Raw genomic sequence first — 20,884 nt, forward strand, 5'->3', positions numbered from 1 at the left:
ACCAAAGAGAGTGAGGCTTTGGTAAGCATTATCTAAGGGGTACATTAGGGGAAACTTGCTCACAAGGCTGCAGAGGAAGTCATATTGTCACCACTGGGACGAAGTGAAATCGAGCATTGCTCCAGCAGCATGGGGGAGAAGGAGGAGGACGTTGGTGTTGTGTGTTGTCCTTTGGTTCTTCCCCTCCGACACAGCCAAGAATTACAGGTTGACGAAATTTAGAAAAAGTAAGATTTATTGAAAGTACATTTTAGAAGGAGACAGGCCACGCTAGGAAAGGCTGCACCCCTGTGTAATTTGGGAGGTGAAGAGATAAGACAGTACACCCCACAGGGAGGGGCGGGTTTCCAGGTAGGAATGCTGTAACAAGGCAGAAATGGGAAGATCTGTTTATATTTGGGCCATGATGGGAGGTCCTAGATGATCCCTATGTGAGGTCACCTTGACTGACAGTTGGCTATCTAACACTTGCCTATGGTGCCTATGCTTACCCATAATTCAGTCTGTCATAATTAGATTCATGAACTTCCAGGTATAGTCATGAGATGGTAATGATGCTATAATGTGGCTGAAGTTATGGGCAGTACTTTGTGCGCATCTGTTTGTAACTGGTTTAGTAAGCAGCTTTTATGGCCTTTGAGTTCTAGAATTTGGGGTAATTTATAACCCCAAACTTATACTTTATAAAAGGGAGGTGTTTCTGATAAGTCCTTAAGGAAGTTCTTCAAGGGCAGTTTCTATGGTTACAGAGCTATTCCTTCCCTCCTGTCACTCATGCCTGACTGACTACCTAACAATATCAGGAACTTATATTTGCCTCTCGATTCTGTGGGTACTTATCACGGGCATGCTGTTTGAGTGGGACTAGTGTCAGTTTAAGGCCCCTCGAGGCCACTTGACTACACAAAATGGATACTGAGGCAGCAATATCATGGCATAATTTGGCTAAACTCTCAACAGGTATTATGTGTAACACATTAAACCCAGACAGCAGAGAGGAGTTAGTGACTTTAGAAACTTCCAATTATTTTATTAACAATACATAGACTCATATCATGCATTTCTTCTTTTACTTTGCTATCTGTTTGAATAGCACGCATGTAGAATTATGTTAGTATTTTTTCTTCTATTGTAACTGATTCCGTATTTCTAAATCAGTCAAAATGCCACTGTTAAGTTGTCAGTTAAGTCACAAATAATTGCCATAAGCCATTTATTTATGTTTTTAGAATCCTCTGCATTAAAGGCTATGGAATGCTTTGACCAAGTATTCAGTAGAATCTCAGTTATCTGGAATTCCATTAGCATATATCCCATATAAATAACCAGGATTTCCCAAGTTTGAGCATTAACCATTTGAGTGTTAGAACCACTACTCCCCCCTCCTTTTTAGGGAATAGCCTTCTGCAGTCTATTATTATATTGAGCATCAGCCATGTGCTAGGCATTTTATTAGGTACGGTAACCATACACTTATCTGCTGCCTTCATAAACAGAATGGTCCAACCATAATTTAACCATATCCAAATGATCTTATCAGTTCCTGTAAAATACTTTCAAAATATTTGTCCTGGTGATGCTGTATTTTATTTCTTCATCCTACCTTAGGTCTGAAACCTTATTTCATTTTTTACTTTAACAATCTCACATTGTTGTTCTTGCAGTACAGATGAATGTCCCTTTGTATGTGAACACATGCATATGTCTGCGTCTTTTTCAGTCTGTCTACACACACATGTCTTACAGAAATACACACACACGTACACACACAGAACATGCCACACATTTAAAGGCACTATACTGAGGCAAAAGTGGTTATTTATTTCCTGCCCACTTATACACACATGTACAGATGTGTGCACATCTGTACACATTAGGGCAATATGAGCAGGTTGTTAACTAGCCCTCGCACACATATATTTTAGAGCAGTTCCCTGGCTTCTGTGCTGCGTTACTGTTGGTCCTCCTCAGCTTCTACCTTCCAGAAATTCAGAGATGGTCAATCTTCTGTCTCTTGAAAAATGATTTTACTCTGTGTTGTCAGTGTATACTACCTGTGTTATCAGTCTTAATTCTGCAAGTATTGTTCTACCATTATTTTGTTCTACTTTCCCATCAGTCCAGATCAGTACAGAGTAAGAATATCAAGAGCTTGAGGGAACTGACAGTAGTGGAGATGAGAGATACACTCAAAACATGCTCCACGCTCTTGGTAGAAAGCTAGAGCATTGTGTTGCCTGGAGACGAGTGGTACTTTAATAAGATCCATCTACCAAAGGCACGCAGAATGACTAAGAAAAGGAAGATACTGTAAACAGGAATGTTAGTTAAAAAAAGTCAAGTATTTCCTGTGTGCCAGGCACTATTCTGGGGTCTTCAGGTAGAGAGATTAATGAGATAAACAAGATCCCCATTTTCCCGAAAGTTAAATTGGAATGGAGCTGGAGGGAGGATGGGGAATTTAGTGTTATGTGGTACTAAGTGCTACTGAAGGAAATAAAAGTTATGTGATAGTGACTAGGGTGCTACTTTAGATTAGGGGTCAGACAAGGCCTCGTCCAAGTGACATTTGAACTGAGGCCTAAAATCTACAAAATTTCCAGCCATGCAAAAATCTAGATAAAAGTATTTTGAGCAGGGAAAATAGCTTGTTCAAAATTTTTAAAATGAACATAAATTTTATGTTCAAGGAATGGAAAGAAGGCCAGTATGGCTCTTTAACAAAGAGAAAAGTAGTATAAGATGAAAACTGAGAAATAGGTAGAAAATAGATCTTGTAGGTCCTTGTTGGCCAGGATAAGGAATTTGGATATAGCTACCAATCTAGGTACATAATATTATTGCTATCGAGTTGAGTTATAACTAGCCAGTTCTCTAAATGAGCATTTAGGATTACCCCTAGCTAGAGTACTCATGGAGAATACGTCATCGTACTTGCCTCATACGAGTTTACAGTATAAATAATATATTCTTTTAATTTAAAAAAAGAATTTTACCAACTTTGTAGGAACGAATACTGGCTATATCCTTTTTTGTTTTATACAAACAATATTGTCTCCTAAGGATCTGTTACCAGCATTTATTTTGATGATGGACTTTGAAAGTGTGAGTTTCATTCAGTCTGTCTAGACACTATTATCTTTAAGCGCAGTGCCTGAGAATCAGTGCAATGATTGTCATCATCCTAATTGGAGCACCACGAGGACATCTGGCACAATGTCTAATACAAAGCAGCTTTGCTGTCTACCTCCAAACGAAAGATTCTTTGGTGGTCGAATATCTTGTAACTTCTTCACTATATAATTCTCTGCTATAATCTCATTTGTAAAGTGGAGTGGGAGAAAAAGAGTAAATTTAGAAAGAAACATAGCATATTAACCCTCTATCTGTAAAGCATTTCACATTTCAATTCGTGTTGTGTCAGTAACATATAAAGCAAAAAAAAAATGCTTATAGTTTTTCTTTTTTACTCATGGTAGGATTTTTTTTTATCAACACAAGCTTTTAATTGCCAAATCTGTTTTGCCTTTGCCTTTAAAGAAAAATCATGGCACTTTGTGTATTTGCCTAAAGTGACAGGTTAATTCTTTGAGCCAAATCCATGTACTTGAAATGTGATTTTTGTCGAAATCACATTTCTGAAGTGTAGCACAACTTATGTTTTGAAACATCTTTTACTGTGGTCAAGAGTCCCATGGCATAGAACAGCTTATTTTGAAGTTGCAAAGTACAGCTAATCCACAAGAATAAACTTTCTAATTTCTGCTATCAAACCAAGAAATGATGTGTTGCAATGTAAATGTGCACATATAAAAGAAATGATTTTCTTACATAGGATGCTGCCACTTGGACTGTATACAGAGTTGATTTGTAATATAAATTAACTCTCCAATTATTGATCGTTCCATCTGATGTTGTACATGTTAAGAATCTGCAGAGAGTTTCCTAGTTATCAATAATATGAATGTTGTATATAAAATGTAATGGGGTGTGTCAGCTGGATCCGAGTGAGATAGTGCAGTAAATGTTGCTCAGCTTTGCCATCTGTTGCATATTCTTTTTTTCACAACATTTTAATTCATTAGATGTCTTGTTTACTTTTAAAAAATTAACCTACTTTGGTTATAGAGAAAAACTTTTAAGAACTAGTCTCTGACCACTGACCCAGTGTCCTGGGTTTTTTTAAAGCATTATTTTGTCTTTGTGCCCTCATTAAGATGAAGAATGACAATCCTTAGAAAATGACAAGCTTCCAGTTGCACTGCTAATAAGTAGTAAGTCCATTAGCTTTTTAACTTCTCAGACAATTAAATTTGGCTATGAAACACTGTTTCTGCAACTACATGTTCTCAGCAGCAGTGACTGAATGGACTTAGGACTTGCTTTAGCTAAGTGAAATGGAAAACTCATGTCACAGCATGTCAGTTTCTGCTTAGTGAATAAGATATTCCCTGGGGTATAAATTAGGCACTTTATATACATAACTCTTTTAAGGCACCCAAACCCCATTGATTTCCTTCTGACCTCAATGTGCAGATTACTGCCCATGTGACTTAAAAGACTTAATGTGCAACCAAGTTGTCCAACTTTGACCCCCAAATACTTTACTCACCTGAAAAGGTCTAACTCAAAATGGTCTCCTCCCTCTAATGAGAAAGTGAACTCTCTGCACCCTATTGGCTTTGCTGTTCTCAGGTCACTAAAGAAAAGGAACTTGTGTGTCATTTGGAGTCATTTATCAAATGAACCATATGGCCTAAAAAAGTTAAGCAGCATTGGGCCTGACAATTTACCATAATTAAAGGATCCCAGCAGAAAATATGCAAGTTCTGATTTCTAGCCAGGTTTTGTTTGTGCAGTGTTTCTCTTGGCAGCTTCCTGGGTTATTTTGAATAGCCTACTCTTATGTTCCTCGCCTTGTTATTAATTTGTAAAATGAAACAAATTACTGACCCTTGAATTGTGCTATTACACATACTTGAGTAAATTCATTTCATTTACAAAGAACTTCATTTTTTTTCTTATTTACACTCTACCCACTTCCAGAGCAATGTATACTGGCTTGTTAAATTATTCTAATTCGCATCGACTGAGTATTTTAACAAGTCCTATCCTGCAGAAGACTTATGTCATATCTTATTTCACATTTACTGTGCTATGGTGATATGTTGATTATTATAGCATTTCTCTGGTTATAGCATTTCTCTATAATGACTATACTAACTAAATGTTATGCCTAAGGTTTAATATCACTTCTTTTGAGGTGGTATAGTCTAATGGGAAAAAACATAAGACTGAGGTTAGAATTATTTGCCTACTTCTACCAAGTATGTGATCTTAGGAAAGTCACTTGCCATTTCTTGCTAAAATTTACTCAGTTTTAAAAATAGTGGTTAATGTTTATCTTTCTAAATCTTAAAAGGTTATCATAATCGATGCAGTAAATATCAATTGTAGATGAAGTGTTTAAGTCCCATGTTTCTCCCATTGTCAGCACCAGGTAGAGTAACTGTCAGTTGAATTGAAATTATCAGGCATCTCCCATGGTCAGGCAAATGTGGGAGAGAGATGGCAAGCCAGAGTCCCTATATTGAGGAGTCCACAGTGTGACTGGGGAAAAAGCCAAGCACACAGCAATTGTGATAAAATTCCTGATAGCATCACTGGCACAAATGGGATATGCAAAAGTATCATAGCTGGCAGGAAGTGAAAATAATCAACCAAAGCCAGGGAATTGGGACCTAGATGAAAAATTAGGATAAAACAAGATAATATGTGGGAAATTCCTTCAACAATTCCTTGTAGATACTAAGATACAATCTTATTATCAATGTTATTTATTTTAACAGACATTTATATAGTATTTGCTATATGCCAGATGCTATTCTAAATGTTTTCTAGTAGTAACTCATTTAAATCCTATTAACCACAGTGAGGTAGATGTTAATTAATTTCAGTTTACATGAGAGTACTGGTACAGAAAGGCTAAGTTGCCTAAGGTTACATAGCTACTAAGTGGCAGAGCTGATTTTGAACCCAAGCAGTTGAGCTCTAGAGGTAGCACCATTAATCAGGTTTGTTATACTGCTCCTCTACTACCCATTAACACATAACTTCACATCTTTGCTTGAATCCAGTGCTAGAATCCCTTCTATGACATTTCGATAAGTGATCATTTTGACCTCTGTTTGAGTACCTAGAGAATTGACAAGGACCTAACTAGCTCTTGAAACAGCTAGCTACATTTTTGGACAGCTGTAATTACTAGAGAGTTCTGAATTTGAGCCAAAATCTGCTTTTCCTGTAACTTCCACCCACTGATCCTTTGTCTTTCTGACACTACACAGACTAATTCTAGATCTTCTTCCACATGATGACTGTTAGGGGAAGTATCAGAAAACATTTCCCATGACTCCTGCTTGAATTCTGCATTGTTTGTTTTTGTTTCTGTTTTTGTTTTTGTTTTCATTTGTTGGGTACCAACATCTAAAAGAAAAGTGATATTTGAGAGTAATTAGCAAATTCCATTATTACATTGCACACTTATCTATGGAGTCCCTACTGTGTGCAGAATATACCAGGTGCTACCAAATGGAGAGAGGAATCAATCACAAAGTATGTACTCTGCACTCAACTATTCAGTTCCTACCCAACATGTTGTAATTATCATTTAAGGTACAAACTGATGATTAGAACTATTGTCTTCACTTATGGCAGTAAGGATTTAAATAAGCAATCTCTATCTAGGTGTACTTGTACACGTGTCTTAATTATCTGACAGGGTTACAAAGTGTGGGCAGAGACTGCAAATACAGCCTCATGTTCCCCACAGCACCTAGCACCAGGCCTTGTGTAGAGCTCATGAACAATAAATATTTTTGAATAAATGAGTAAATGAGTGAATGACTGAGACAATTGCAGTATCTGTTGATTATATGTTTCAGATAATTGTTCTTGTGCAATCTGCATGCTATAATAACAATAAGGAAGACTATTTTGCTTTGCTGTTTGAATTTCTTTAAAATTTTCATTTGCCAAGTTAAATAATAGCACTTCTTAGCGAAGCAAATTTCCCGAGGAGAAATGCCTGGATAAAATGTTTGACAAACAATAAGATGATTCAGGAGCCGGAAGTATAGGACTTTAATATTATTGATCAGTCCTCAACTCTGAAAAGATTCACTGTTGTCATCTGAGAAGCTCTCTGCCACCATGTAAGCCCAGTAGAGGCATTTTCTAGGTTACCACCATGGGGTGCTCCTTTGGTGCCAATTGTTCTAGCTACTATTGTTATCATAGTGGAGAATTCAGCAAAAACATAGAACCTGTACTCTGACCATTCAACTGGCATTTGTATAGAGCATCATACAAATCAAGTCAACTGAACACAGTCAAGTTCAGGTCTGATTTTAACTCCAATACATTACTGTTTGCTATGCCTTTTGAGGAGGATGAACTGTGCATGGAAATAGATATAGATGTAGATGTAGACACAATTTTTCATTCTGTAGTCTGTGAAAACTTGTATGAGTGGCAGGATACTATAAACAATAAAATGGTGCATGCTCATGTTAAAAACTTCAGGTTCCTATTTGTGAACAATTATCCTATCTGCTATTTCACTTGACATAACCTTAACATCATACATTTATTTGTGATACCTTAAAGATAATTAACTATGATAGAGAACTTTAAGGTAGCATAATTTTTAAATGATTTTATGAATAAATCGATATTTTATTGGACAGGACCTCTATGGAATGATTCTAGGATGTAAATACAATGGGATATGAGAGGTTCTTTCATTACATTAGAAGTTTTTATAGTACTAGGCCTGTAATTAATTAAGATTTTCATTAATGAGCTGTAAGGAGTACCAGTAAACAAGTTTAATTAAGTTCATGGATAATAAATTAATAGGTACAGAAAATGTCAATGAAGACAAGGAAAATAATTCAAATAGACTAGAGAGTTTATATGATATAGGAATGTAACAAGAATTCCATTGGCCACATGTAATCCCCTACTCCAGCAAATAAAAGGCAATATTCACTGCATTGATGTGGCATAGAAAAGATAAAACAAACAAACTAAATACCATTAATATAATGGCTACAAGAAACAACAGCTTTTGTTTGTGATGGGGCTCCGAATGTATTTCTACGTATAAGTGTTTTAGCTTTGTGAATCTTAGAAACAAGCAATAATTATATCATCCGAATGGCAGGGTTTATTAAGAAGCTAACATTGATTGAATATAAACTATTAGCTAGTGACAGTGTTTAGCCAATTTAAATACATTGCTTTTTTAAGCTTGTCACATTTTATAGACTTGGGAACATGAAAATTTCCAGTATCTCATATCCAGTTAATGGTAGAGCTGGGTTTGAACCCAGATCTTCCATGCAATTTTCAATGATATAAAAGATTGCCTATGTGTGTACAGGTGCTCGCGCGCGCGCGTGTGTGTGTGTGTGTGTGTAAAATAGGTTTGGAAACATTTACATCAACTAAATGATATACTATTCAGTGATACTCAGATATTTTCCAGTATACTTATGTTTAAGGGAGAATTTTCACATTTAAATGGCACTGAAAGTCTGCTTAACTAATTAGGCACCTGGAGGCTAGGATAATAGTTATTTTTGATTTCTGCTGACTCAGTACCCTGTTTCACATGTAAATTGACATTGGTAATTTTAATGAATACTTGGGTCCTTGGAAACTTTATCCGCCGTGCCAATAATTCCACATATTTACTCGTGGCTTTTACATCATTACCAGTAAGTAGAACTGGTTGTTGTCAGTTTCCTTCTAATGACTTAAACCTAATGAAACCTTGAAATGTTCAAAGCAAATAAAACCAGTGATGTGTGTGTGTGTGTGTGGAGAGAGAGCAAATGAGCCTGGAAACAGCTTGAAGGAAGGCTTGAGTGGATAGAGTGGCTTCAATTAGGATAAGGAAGCTCAAGATGTATATCTCAAAGACCCCAGCTTATTTAATAGCACCTGATAAGTCTGCTGACGTCCCTCTCCCAGCATCTCTCCCCCTGGATTTTGAAACTATCCCTGTCCCTCCCATTACTACCCTACTACTCAGCTTGAATGCTCCTTGTGAGGGATTTTGATCTAATCTGTGGTGTTACCCCAGCTGGGAACGATTTGTAGTAATGACAGTAGCCATTGAACAATTCCATCCCAAAAATATGGATTCAGGGTCATGCTTCTCTATTGTTAGCATTCCTCCTTCTAACTCCTTGAAAAGAAGAGCTCTTTATAACTAGGCTTTTTATTTAACCATTAGATTTTACATTTTAGAATAGTTTTGGGTTTACAGAAAAGCTGAGCAGATAGTAAACAGAGTTCCCAAATGCCATCTCCACTCCTCACAGTTTCTCTTATAATTAACATCTTATATTGGTGTGATACTTGTGTTGCAATAGATGAACAAATACTGATAAATTATTATTAACTGAAGTCCACCGTTTATATTAAGGTTCATTCTTGTGTTATATAGTATATATAACAATATAGACAAATATTCTATAATGACGTATGTATTTGTTTCTGACATATGTATAATGACATACATCCACTATTGCAGTATCATACAGAATGGTTTTACTGCCCTGGACATCTTCAGTGCTCCTCCTATTTCTCCCTCCCTTCTTCATAACCTCTACCAAACACTGAGCTTTTTATTGTCTCCATAATTTTGCCTTTTCTTACAGTTGAAATCATACAGAGTATAGCCTTTTTAGATTACTTCTTAGTAATAATGTATTTAAGGTTTCTCCATGTCTTTGATGGCTCATTTCTTTGTATTGCTGGATAATATTCCGTTATCTGGATGCCTAAAGATAGCCATGATTTTGAAAAATAGTCCCAAGGCATGTTCTTATTTGTCTTTGCCCCTGGCACAAGTTGCAGTATATTAGCGTGGCATACAATATTGTCACAACCATAGAATCACAGCCACTGAGATGAGGAAGTGATCTGCAGTGCTAGTTTGTTTGACAAAACAACATGTGTAGGAGAAAGATGCAAGACAGTCATCTAAAGTTCCTGTTTGTGTTCCTCACTTTACCGAGTACCTTAAAACAGAGCAGTTTACCTCTCTGGACTTTAGGTTCCTGATCTAGAAAACAAAAAAAGTACAAGATGAACTCTAAGTTTCCTCTAAATTTTGAAATTTGATTATCTTGTCTCATCCTCTAGTTTTGAAGCCGAGAAAAGAAAGCACACAGAAATTAATCCAAAGGAGGTAATATAGCCAATTATTGGGGCTGCTTGGACTAGAAATTTAACTTGGGTCTGGCATTTTTTTCCTCTCATTTCACACTTTGCTTCTGATTTTTCATGTAAAATCCTATCTTTCTTGCTTAAGGGCCACTGATTACATAAAGTAAATTATTAAAGAAAATAAGAAATATCGATTAAAAGGAACTGAGTCTTTTTCTTTGAGCTTTGACTATTGACAATGTCCACCTAGGCTTCTGTTTTTGAAACATGTAATTCTCTAATGCCCTGGAGATGCATAATTTTTATAACATATTTCCCATTGATGATGGCGTTCCTTATCATGCCAGATTTATAAAGGATAGTGGCAGTAGAGAATGTAACTGGTGAAAGTAAATTGAAGAATATGATTCTTGGGGTGCTTTTCACTGTGTCCAGTCTGGCTGGGACACTTGTAGTGCTGTTATCACTTGTGACCATATTCACTAGCAAGAAGACGAGAGAGTGAGCCTTTTCGATGACTTGGTTGTAGTTAAAGTAGGTACCAAAATAATCCATTTCTACATCATACATATATTGAAACAGATGTAGATGTAGATATACAGATGTGGAATTTTTCTCCCTCTCGTTCTAACCGAGTATAAAATCCTGGAGTTTTCTTTTTCCTTAATCATCACAAGCTTTCTTAGTCTCAGTCCTTTCTAATGTTGAGCCCTTTAGATCTGAGAGGTCATAGGTCTATACCAGATTAGAATTATATTATGGTAGCTATAATTAAGGACTAGAATGGTGAGAACTTTAAGAGTAGATTTGTTAAAGCTGAAGTTTAAGTGAACGTTCATAGTAATCAGTCAAAGTTTAAATATTTGTTTGCTATGATTGTCAGTGAAAAAAAATTAATGAAAGCTCAGTTACTAAAACCATTATATCTTCCAGTTGCCTAGAAAAAGTGGTGACATACTAGATGTTACATCACTTCTCATCCTTGCAATTATAGTTTTGATTTAATTATCAGAGAAAGTCTGCATATACAATAGGGGGTTACAGTGTAGATTTTACTTCTTTAATAGTTTGACAAGCAGTTTGCAACAAACAAGGCATTTGGAAGCCTGTTAGGATCCCAGAGTCCGTATAAATATGCAGTGCACTTCTCTGCATTTCCTCAGGTCCCTGAGGTAGAGATATGATGAATAAAATTAAAACCATAAGATCTTTTTGTATAGCTTTCAGCTATCACTAATTTAAACCGAGTAATGACTCTTTTACAGGTACTCCTTCAGTAGTTTAAATAGCAAAGGCAGCAAAATGTAAAAATGTGTTTTGACTTTGCATTAAGTTGTTCTTAAATTGAAAGATTTTTCCACTTCCCTGTACCTTCATGATACATTCCAAGAGTCAAACTATTTATATACCATTAGTATTGTTTTATATTTAATAGTACTATTGAGACTCACATTGGACAAAACATGCAGATAAAGTATTTCTTAAAGAAGCGGTATATATTTATGTATAAACACATCATAGGAATAGCATAATCCATCTTTAGAATTTGATTTTAATAGATTAGCACCCTTACTATTTACTATATTTATTCATTACTGACAAGATCTCTGTGGTCCCTTTTCAAGTATTTCTTGAAACTTGGCAAAATCATAGATCGTTTCAAGCTCTGGATACCATTAATATATTACCTAGAAGTAGAGGAATAGTTTAGAGGACCTATGAGAAAGATTAAGGTAAAGCACAATTCACTGTGCATATATTTGCAACAAAGTTCATTAAAATGTGTGAGGAAAATGTATAATGAAAAGCTTCCTAGCTTGTTATAGAAGACCACAAAATGTAAATATCGCATTAATATTAAATGCTATGCAATATTGGCATCGAGTGTATACTTATTGAAAGGCTAGCCTTTTCTGATGTTAGCTTTGAGGAAGAGGGGTGTATTTTGATTCAAAAACCATATTAGTATGTTGGTTTTAAGAAAAAAAGACTGATGGAAAATGAAATTTTTACTTACTGATTAAGAATTCAATTGTGTCAGTTGTTAAGTCTGGGGAGTGGGAAAACTACTTTGTCAAATTACACTCTTGGAGTTCAACAATAAACTAGTTGAGGCCTGCTGGGCTTATATATAAAAGAAGGAACCTGTAGTTTGTCTTAATGTGCCTTTGCCTTCACAACTACAACTGATCACACCCAGAAGCACTAAATTACAATTCCCAGTAGCCACTTTTAGCGCATTTTTGAAAGAATGTATCCAAATAACAGACCAATTGAATTAAGAAGAGCACATTCTTTTACTGAATTCATCCTTTATCCTTTCCTTTTATTGTCCTCTTGATAGATGTACTTTATATTTTTGCTTTTGACAATTTCAACAAAAAGCATGGTCGATCTAAAATAAAATAAAAAATAATTCTGACATGATAGCAGTAACTCTCTGAATTAATTTGTGCTTGTAGTTTTGTCTGTTGTTTTCTACTTTCCCCAAAATGAACTTTTCAGCATTTCAAAACAAAAAAAGTCATGTCTTGTGTTGTGATTTAGATAGTAAATTTTATATACTATCATGTTTTATGTTTCATCACATTTCTGGCATTTTTTTTTCCCCACTGAGATACTAGAATGTCATAATTAGATGTCCAGACATAGGTTTAGTAATGATGCGTAGTTGTAGATGGTGGCTGACAAATACCTTCCAGATCCAATTTAGAAGTACTGAGTGTTCCTAAGCCAGTTATGTAATTTGCATGTGATCATATAGCCAAATCAGGGTTAGCACATATGTGTGAATATCTATTGAGCAATCATCTATTTACTTATTCATAAGGAAGGCTATATTTGCTTTAGATAAGCAATTTCTCTTTAATTTAGAGTTGATTTTATTATCATTATTATCATTACCATTATTATTTATGCCTATGGCACCTGGTCTTCCTAGGTGGTCTCCCATCCAAGTACTAACCAGGTCCGACTCTGCTTAGCTTCCAAGATCAGACGGCATCAGGCTTGTTCAGGGTGGCATGCCTGTAGACCATGGACTGTGGCTCCACTGGGGCTCAAACCCAGGAACTTCTGCTTGTAAAGCAGACATGCTAACTGCTACACTATGGAACCACGTCCTAGAGTTGATTTTTTAACCCCATCATAAGAGCAGCATTCATGGTCTACCTGTCTGATCATGATTATAATTATGATCATGACAATGATGATAACAGCCCATGAAGTAGCCATTTCAGGAATTTTTAATTCTTGAAAGTAAGGTTAAAGAGTAAGGCCCAAGATCACATAGGTAATAGATTTGCAGAGCTGGGAATCATGCTGAGTTCCATCTGACACTCAAAACCCTTATACTTTTGACAGTGGTTAATGAGTGTTTTAAAGGAAACACTGCTGTCTAGACATGAATGTCTTAGGACCTTCTTCCCATTTCCGTTCATTTATACTCAAATGAGGACCTTTTGGCCAATTTTAACACTTCTTTGCACTAATGGGCAATGTTTAACATATGTCATGGGAACTGACTAATCAAAATGGATGCAATCATAGCCTGGAGTAGGACACAGAAGGCTTATACTTGTTAGATTACCTTTTAGTTGTTGGGTCATGTCTATATCTGGCAATGAGAGGCTAGGTCAGCTGGAAGAGCAGATTTTTACTAACTGATAAGAAATTATTTTTAATTTTTTTTAATAACCAGTATGCCCACTCCAATGTATAATGACTGAATATTGGCACAGTAAAATAATTGACACTGGTGTTTCTCACATTCATAAGAACATCTCTTATTGACATTTTTATTTTCAATGCATAATAGTGACAAGATTCATGATAAGTGAATGAACTTGCTATGTGCCTTTGTAGAGAGACAGACTGCATGCATCAGCCGCGTTCTTCCTCTTACCAGTCCCCAGGAAATTCTTGCTGTGAATATTTGGAGTTACAGCAAGAGGGGGCGGGTGTGGGGATGGGGCGGGAATGCACACTATGCCATGTCTTGTGTATCGTTCTCTTGTATAGACTGTGAATACATAGAGGGTAAGGGTTGTGTGTTACTCATCTCTGTCCGTATTGCCAAGTACAGTACTTGGCACAGAGCAAGTGCTCAATAATTATTGAATGATGGAAAGCATTAAACTCCACTAATGAAATACCATCCTATTGGTAATCAAGAGGCATAAGTTAAGGAAATAAGGTCTCTAGTGTTGCCAAAGTGATTAACCTAGCTGTTAAAGATTGCCTCTTTATCGATAAAATATAAAAAGAAGTTCAATGTCCTTATTGCAGAAAGTGTGAAGCAAACTAGCAAATGTGTATAACAATCAGATTCACAGTGAAAGAAATCTGGATGTGAGCCTGGTTATTTAAATTAATTATTCCACTTCTACCTTTCTTGTAATTCATGCATCATGACATGAACCTTTCAAATTCAGCTTTCTAGAATGCTTATAAGATTTATTCATGGTCAGGTTGACATTTTACATGATTGCTTCAAAAGCTACATTGTACCGTTTTGTAATAGTACATCAAGATGTTAGGATAGAAACTACACACTTGGCTATTGCTATCATATTATAACTTGTAACCCATATATCGAGCATGCAAAATCCATAGAAAATTGTCAGAATCCAAGTTTGTGTCCCTTTAACATTTCTTCTGTGGCGATTACCTTCCTTGTACCTACCTAAAGGAAAATGTAGGTAGTTCCCATGACTTTGAGATCTCAAGTCTCTTACAGTTGCAAACACAATCTCAATCTAGAAATTAGAATGCTAGACTCTAGCATGCTAGCAGTACTAGCAATCTAAACTCAAAGATTTAAAGTTGAAAGTAAAATCTTTTCTGCTAGTTTATTGCAATGCTTAGAAGGAACATGGAGCTTCCCCTGTTTGGAGAGCCTGCCCTGCAACTTCCTTGAAGCAGGTGAATGCATTTCCTTCACCCTGCCATTCCCCCTGCCCTGCTATCCCACTTTTCTCAGAGCTCCACGCCACAAATGTTATAACGAGGATTCTCTGTCTGTGCGCACCACCCTCTCAGATGTTCCTCTTGGACAGGACTCAAACATAGGCTCCAGATCATTTCTCTCTCCTACAGGGCTCACTTCTATTTCCTAGAAAACATGCATGATTTTGCCCTGAAAAACTCTATGAGTGTAGGAACTGAAGCCCGGCTATCTCTATGCTATAAGCCCAGGGCACTTTAGCTTCTGCAGAAATGAGTCCAGTACTCCTCTACTGTGTCCTCCAACTTCAGGAAACATACTCTGAATAGTTTGATGGAAGCCTTCTTCACTAAGCTTGAATTGAAGGATGTAGCATCTCCATAGATATACATACCGTTGGTAAGTTTCTCAGGTTATAGCAACAGCTTTTTCCAAAGAACCTCTTTATAAATCCCCTTTGCCTCTATATTGACCCTTTTAGGTGGCTCCCAATAGAGGAAATATGAAAGTCATGAAACTGATTTTAAGAATTTTTTTTGAAAATTCTGCATATGAAAGTCTGTCTGTAGGCATTTTTCTATCTAATGTTTATCTGACTTTAGCATCTCAGTCAAAAATGAGAAGAGCCCAATTTTAGTATCTAGTTACACACTAGGGCTGTGTGTGTGTGTGTGCGTGCATGTGTGTGTGCGTGCGTGTGTGTGTGTGTGTGTGTGTGTGTAATCTTACACCTAGAAGGCTTCCTACATCAGTAGCCATATAAGATTGTGAAAGGCATTTCTATACTTTGTGGTGTCTGGTGCTTTCACTTGCTACCACAAACATGCAGATTATCACAATCTGAGTGTACATGACACAGTGTTTAGAGTAAAGAATTAAGCTCTCTTCTCTTTGAAGTTGATATCTGACCTTTGTAAAAAAAGAAGTTTAAAAAGTCAATATACCTTCAGAAAGGTGACCATCTTGTCTATGGAAAGGAAGACTTAATTTAGCAGATCTAAAATTTCTGTTCGGCTAGGAGAGTCTAGTTAAAGGACTTTAGAAACATCATCAGTTTGGAATATTAGCTTGCAGAATAGGAGGAAACACTAAGCACATTAAAACAGAGCTCATAGATGATGCTGAGGGCTTGGCTGAGGTTGGAGATTCTGAAATTGTATTGTTGCTACTTTGTAGTGTGATTTTTTCGTCAGTATTGTGTAGTCACTCTAGTATAACAGCAGAGCTGGTACTTGCAGTATTGGTCCAGAGTTGGGGATTTATTTGGCAGTTAAGGAAGCAGAAAGTCGAAGGAAATTGACAGGGCTAGTGATTATATAGTTTAAGTGGTAAACCATGGGACCATGCTGGGTAGTGAAGGAAGGGAGACTAGGAGTCAACTAATAGATGGCTTAAATAGAAGGATTTCTGCAGGTGAAGAGCAGATGTACTGGAAATGAGATGGATTTAAATGGCTGTGTGATTGCGATCACAAAATAGGATGTTGTAGTTGGAGATTTCATGAGCAGTGCAGTTCTGAGTAGTTAGATCACACATATAAATTTAATAAGGAATGAAAATTCTCTGTAAAATTAAATAATGGATGTTGTGGAGAGTGAGAATATGTGAAGGTGGAAGGCCTTGAGACTCTGTCAGGAGATTTTGAGTTTAAGATTTCAGAGGTAGAATTGCTGGGTCATGTGGCAGTTCTATTTTCAATTTTTTGAGGACCCTCTGTGCTGTTTTCAATAGTGGATGCACCAATTTACAATCCCACCGACAGTGCACGAGTATTCCCTTTTCTCCACATTCTTGCCAGCACTTGTTATTGCTTGGCCTTTTGATGGTAGTCACTCTGACAGGTGTGAGGTAGTATCTCATTGTGGTTTTGATTTGCATTTTCTGGATGAGTAAGCCATGGCAATGCAGTGTACAACACAGGGAATAGTCAATAATATCATCATAACTGATAGATGGTTGATAGACTTATCGTTCTGATCACATAATAAAGTATATAAATGAATCACTATGTTGTATACCTAAAACTAATACAATATTGTATGCCAACTGTACTTGAATAAATTTTTTTTAAGATTTCAGGGGTGGGATAAGTATTTATTTGTCATCCAGGTGATGACAAATTATCAATATGTGATAGTGAGAGAAATGAGAGCTACTGGAGTCATACAGAATAATGTTAGTAGGATTTGATGTGGAGAATGAGTCTATGAGCCAAATGCCAAAGACCTAAATAATGAAACATGGTTGAATTTTTGTAGATTGCTTCAATGTAATGATAGTTGGATGGTGTTATAGTTGAACAGCATGCCTCTAAGAAACAAGGATGGGATTGGAGAGGTAAGAGAATGAAAGCTGTATTAGGAAAAGAAGACAGGTTTATTTATTTAGTGTCTACAATGGATTGAGCTCTTCACATTTATTTCTCATCTTTAACCTCACATGATACATATTATTTTAACTTGGTTATTATGGAAAATATTAAGCATACAGAAAAGTAGAGAAGTGACATGATGAACTCCCATGTACCTGTCATTCAACTTCAACAATCATTAATGTTTTCCCAGTGAATCCCTTTTTCAGATGTGAAAACCTGAAATACAGAGTTCAAGCAATTTGCCCATGGTTTCATGGCTAGTCTGCAAGTGACTAAATCAGAACTGAAACCCAGATCTACTTTTGTTTTTCCCCCGACACCAAGCTCTTTCTCAAAAAGCCATCATTTTCTCTTTTTAAGAACATCTTTCACCCTAGTAGTACTTTCCTGTAGCATTGGAAAGCCAAGCAGTTGAAATTATTAATCTCTCTGTCCTTGATTGCTTAACACCCCCATATACTTTAAAGGTGATTTCCTCTAGGTTGATTGTGAGCAGCATTTCTTCACTTGTAATAACTTCATTATTTCATCTACTTGGTTAACTAATGTTTTTATATTAAAGAATTCTTCCCAGATATTTCCTGACCATACCTTTTTATTTTGGGGTCCAGGGTGCTGCTGCTGTCATGGTTATTTTTTGGTAAACCTATTTCTTTTTGTTCAAATGAATTGTGGACTCTATCAGCCAAATACAGGCTTGTTGAGAGAAAAATATAAGCATTTATTAAGGATGTAGAAATTGTTTTTTTTTTCTAAGTTGATGTTAACACTTAAAATGTCCATAATTACATAACATTTGTCTATCATCTTCTCAGGTGTTGAAACAGTAATTTCATATTGCTCACCTTTCAACATATCTGGACATTGTTAAATCTCTTTAGAAATGCAGAAACACTCAAGATAAATCACAAATACAACATGTGCTGTCATGTCTCTAATCTTTTCAATTTGACTTGCTTTAAATGGTAGTCTGTTATGTCTTCATTACATTGTCTATTTAATAGACTTTCCTGCTCTGGTAATTAGTTGGCTTATTTATATCTCAACACCTTGAGCGGCTACATCTCATTTAACTTATTGCTCATTAAAGTTCTTGTAACTCAGTGGTTCTTAGCCCTGGATACACATTAGAATCACCTGAGGAACGTTTAGAAAATACTGATGCCTGGGTACCATCCCAGATCAATTACCAATCTTTAGCCTGGCTGTCAGGGAATTTATATTCAAACTTAGCCACCAGTTTTCAAAATTAGCTCATTTAGTCCCTCAACTCCCTCTAGATGTTGTCTACTGTTTTTATCCTTGAAATGCTATTTTCACATTATATTTAATTTTCTTATATTAAATTTGTAAATCAGTTCGAATACACTTGGAAGCAGTCAAGATAAAAATCCTTACTTAATAAACTAAACAAAAACCATTTAGACATTTATGCAAAAGGAAGAAGAACACAAAAGAGTGTTTATGTGGCTGAGCAGTATTGTAGAGGACTTACTCATTCAAGCTTGTTGAAGTGGGAAGTAGCTGACAAGTCAGATAAGTTTTTCCTAATTAAAGAAAGAGAAGATTGAGTGATAGCAGGAGAGTTAAAAAAGTATGTGAACCTACAAATGACATAGGCCAACAAATTTTCTACTCTTAGAGATTGTATAATGTCACTATAAATTCCAGTAGCTCTGTGTCCTACACAGTATCTCAAATTTTTAGTCACTCATGCTCAGGGATTAGAATTTTTATTTTTGTTCTCTATTTTGTCAACATTACTTTTATTATCTAATGTATATGATGACTAGAGATTCAGATATTGGAAGATCTACTCTTTCACAGAGAAAACTAAATTTTGGAAATGAATGTTTTTTAAATATTTAGGTATTTTTATAGAATCACTGAAAAATATTTGGATTGTTTTTAGGTGTTTGTTTCTTTGTTGTAAGTTAAGCATTTGGAATTAATTATACTCCAGGGAAAAACTACATTTTTTAATTGTCTTGGTTTCACATTTTCTTGATTCTCTTGTCTTTTTTAGTTTGTTCTTAATTTGTACACAAATGGTGATTACATTTCAAAGTGGCTACTTTAAGAGATAATATTTGGATGTCAAAAGCTACTTTATTCCTTCTATGGTAATAGTGTGCTAAAAGTACATAAGGTAAAATTTTAGCATCTGAGACCAAGTGGAATGCAAGCTTCTGTGTACCGAGGAGATCCTGTAAAAACACCTCAAAGGAACCTATTTAGCAGAATTTCTGGGCTAGGTCTGATCTGTAGTCTACCAGTCACCCCCATGCCTGAGGATTCCTTGCTTTCTTATCCTCAGTAGGCTCACAGTTGATCATGTCACAGAGCAACCCTTGCTGTCTACCCTGGACTTTACCTCTCTAGTCACAGACAGCCCCTGACTTTCACCCATGGATTATCTGATGGTGAAATGGCTTCCTTCCTGCTTTCTCTTATTAGCCAGTGTCTGACTATCCAACAAGATTTTTATAAAGACTATATCCTTATTTATTAGGAATGGAAAATAATTTAGAAATATTCTAGTCTATTGGTCTTAATTTATGGGTGAGGAAACAAACTCAGAAGAGGTAGTTTATGTCTGCATTGAATAACATTTTGTAACTTTTTTATTGGAATATGAAGATAGAGATTATTTCTGTAGAGCTTTGTTGAGTTTTATAATGTTATGTTTTTTGAGTTACTCAAGTTGAATATGTGCAAATTAGTTACAAAAGGCAAAACAAACTAGATTTTTTTTAATTTTACATAAGTAATTATAGAACTATAGCACAGCCATAAGAAAAAAATCAAAAGTACTTAACAATTCAGATATATCATATTTTATTGAACCTTGAAACTCTTTGTTATACCCTATCATCATTATATTATTTTCTCTAGAAAATATGTAGGTTATAAAATGGAGAGTAGTTTTATAATTTAGGAAATTTTCAACTAATGTGTATGAACTTCCAAGTACATAACATTATACTTATATTTTATTTATTTCATTAACATAGTGATTTTGCCTTTGGACATGAAACACTTCATCTGCTATTACAATTTCTCTTGCCTTTTTTTCTCACCATTCCTTGGCAAGTCTCCTCCAGTCCCAGAACTATAATCAATTATTTAGTATACAGGACTATTAAGTTTTATCTCTCATTTTTTACTTAACGCCCCACACACCTTAATCTAATGATTAGCTGCATGCTTTTACCTAGATCTGTATCCTCACACACCCCTAAACTCAGTATAATTAATGCTGAACTTGTTCAGCTCCCTCTAGAAACTCTTCTTTTAATGTTAACACCATCCCCCTTAGTTAT

The 20,884-nt window shown here is 35.8% G+C and overlaps 1 protein-coding gene and 1 pseudogene across 7 annotated transcripts in view; one reads left to right on the forward strand and one right to left on the reverse strand.

Annotated features, from left to right (window-relative positions):
• DIAPH2 (diaphanous related formin 2) overlaps window positions 1-20,884 on the forward strand; it is a 776,708-nt gene that overhangs the window by 507,966 nt on the left and 247,858 nt on the right. The window lies entirely within an intron of this gene.
• On the reverse strand, window positions 13,159-13,277 carry LOC118607973 (annotated as a pseudogene).

The sequence above is a fragment of the Rousettus aegyptiacus genome, unplaced genomic scaffold, assembly GCF_014176215.1.
Source record: "Rousettus aegyptiacus isolate mRouAeg1 unplaced genomic scaffold, mRouAeg1.p scaffold_m13_p_9, whole genome shotgun sequence".
Lineage (NCBI taxonomy): Eukaryota > Metazoa > Chordata > Mammalia > Chiroptera > Pteropodidae > Rousettus > Rousettus aegyptiacus.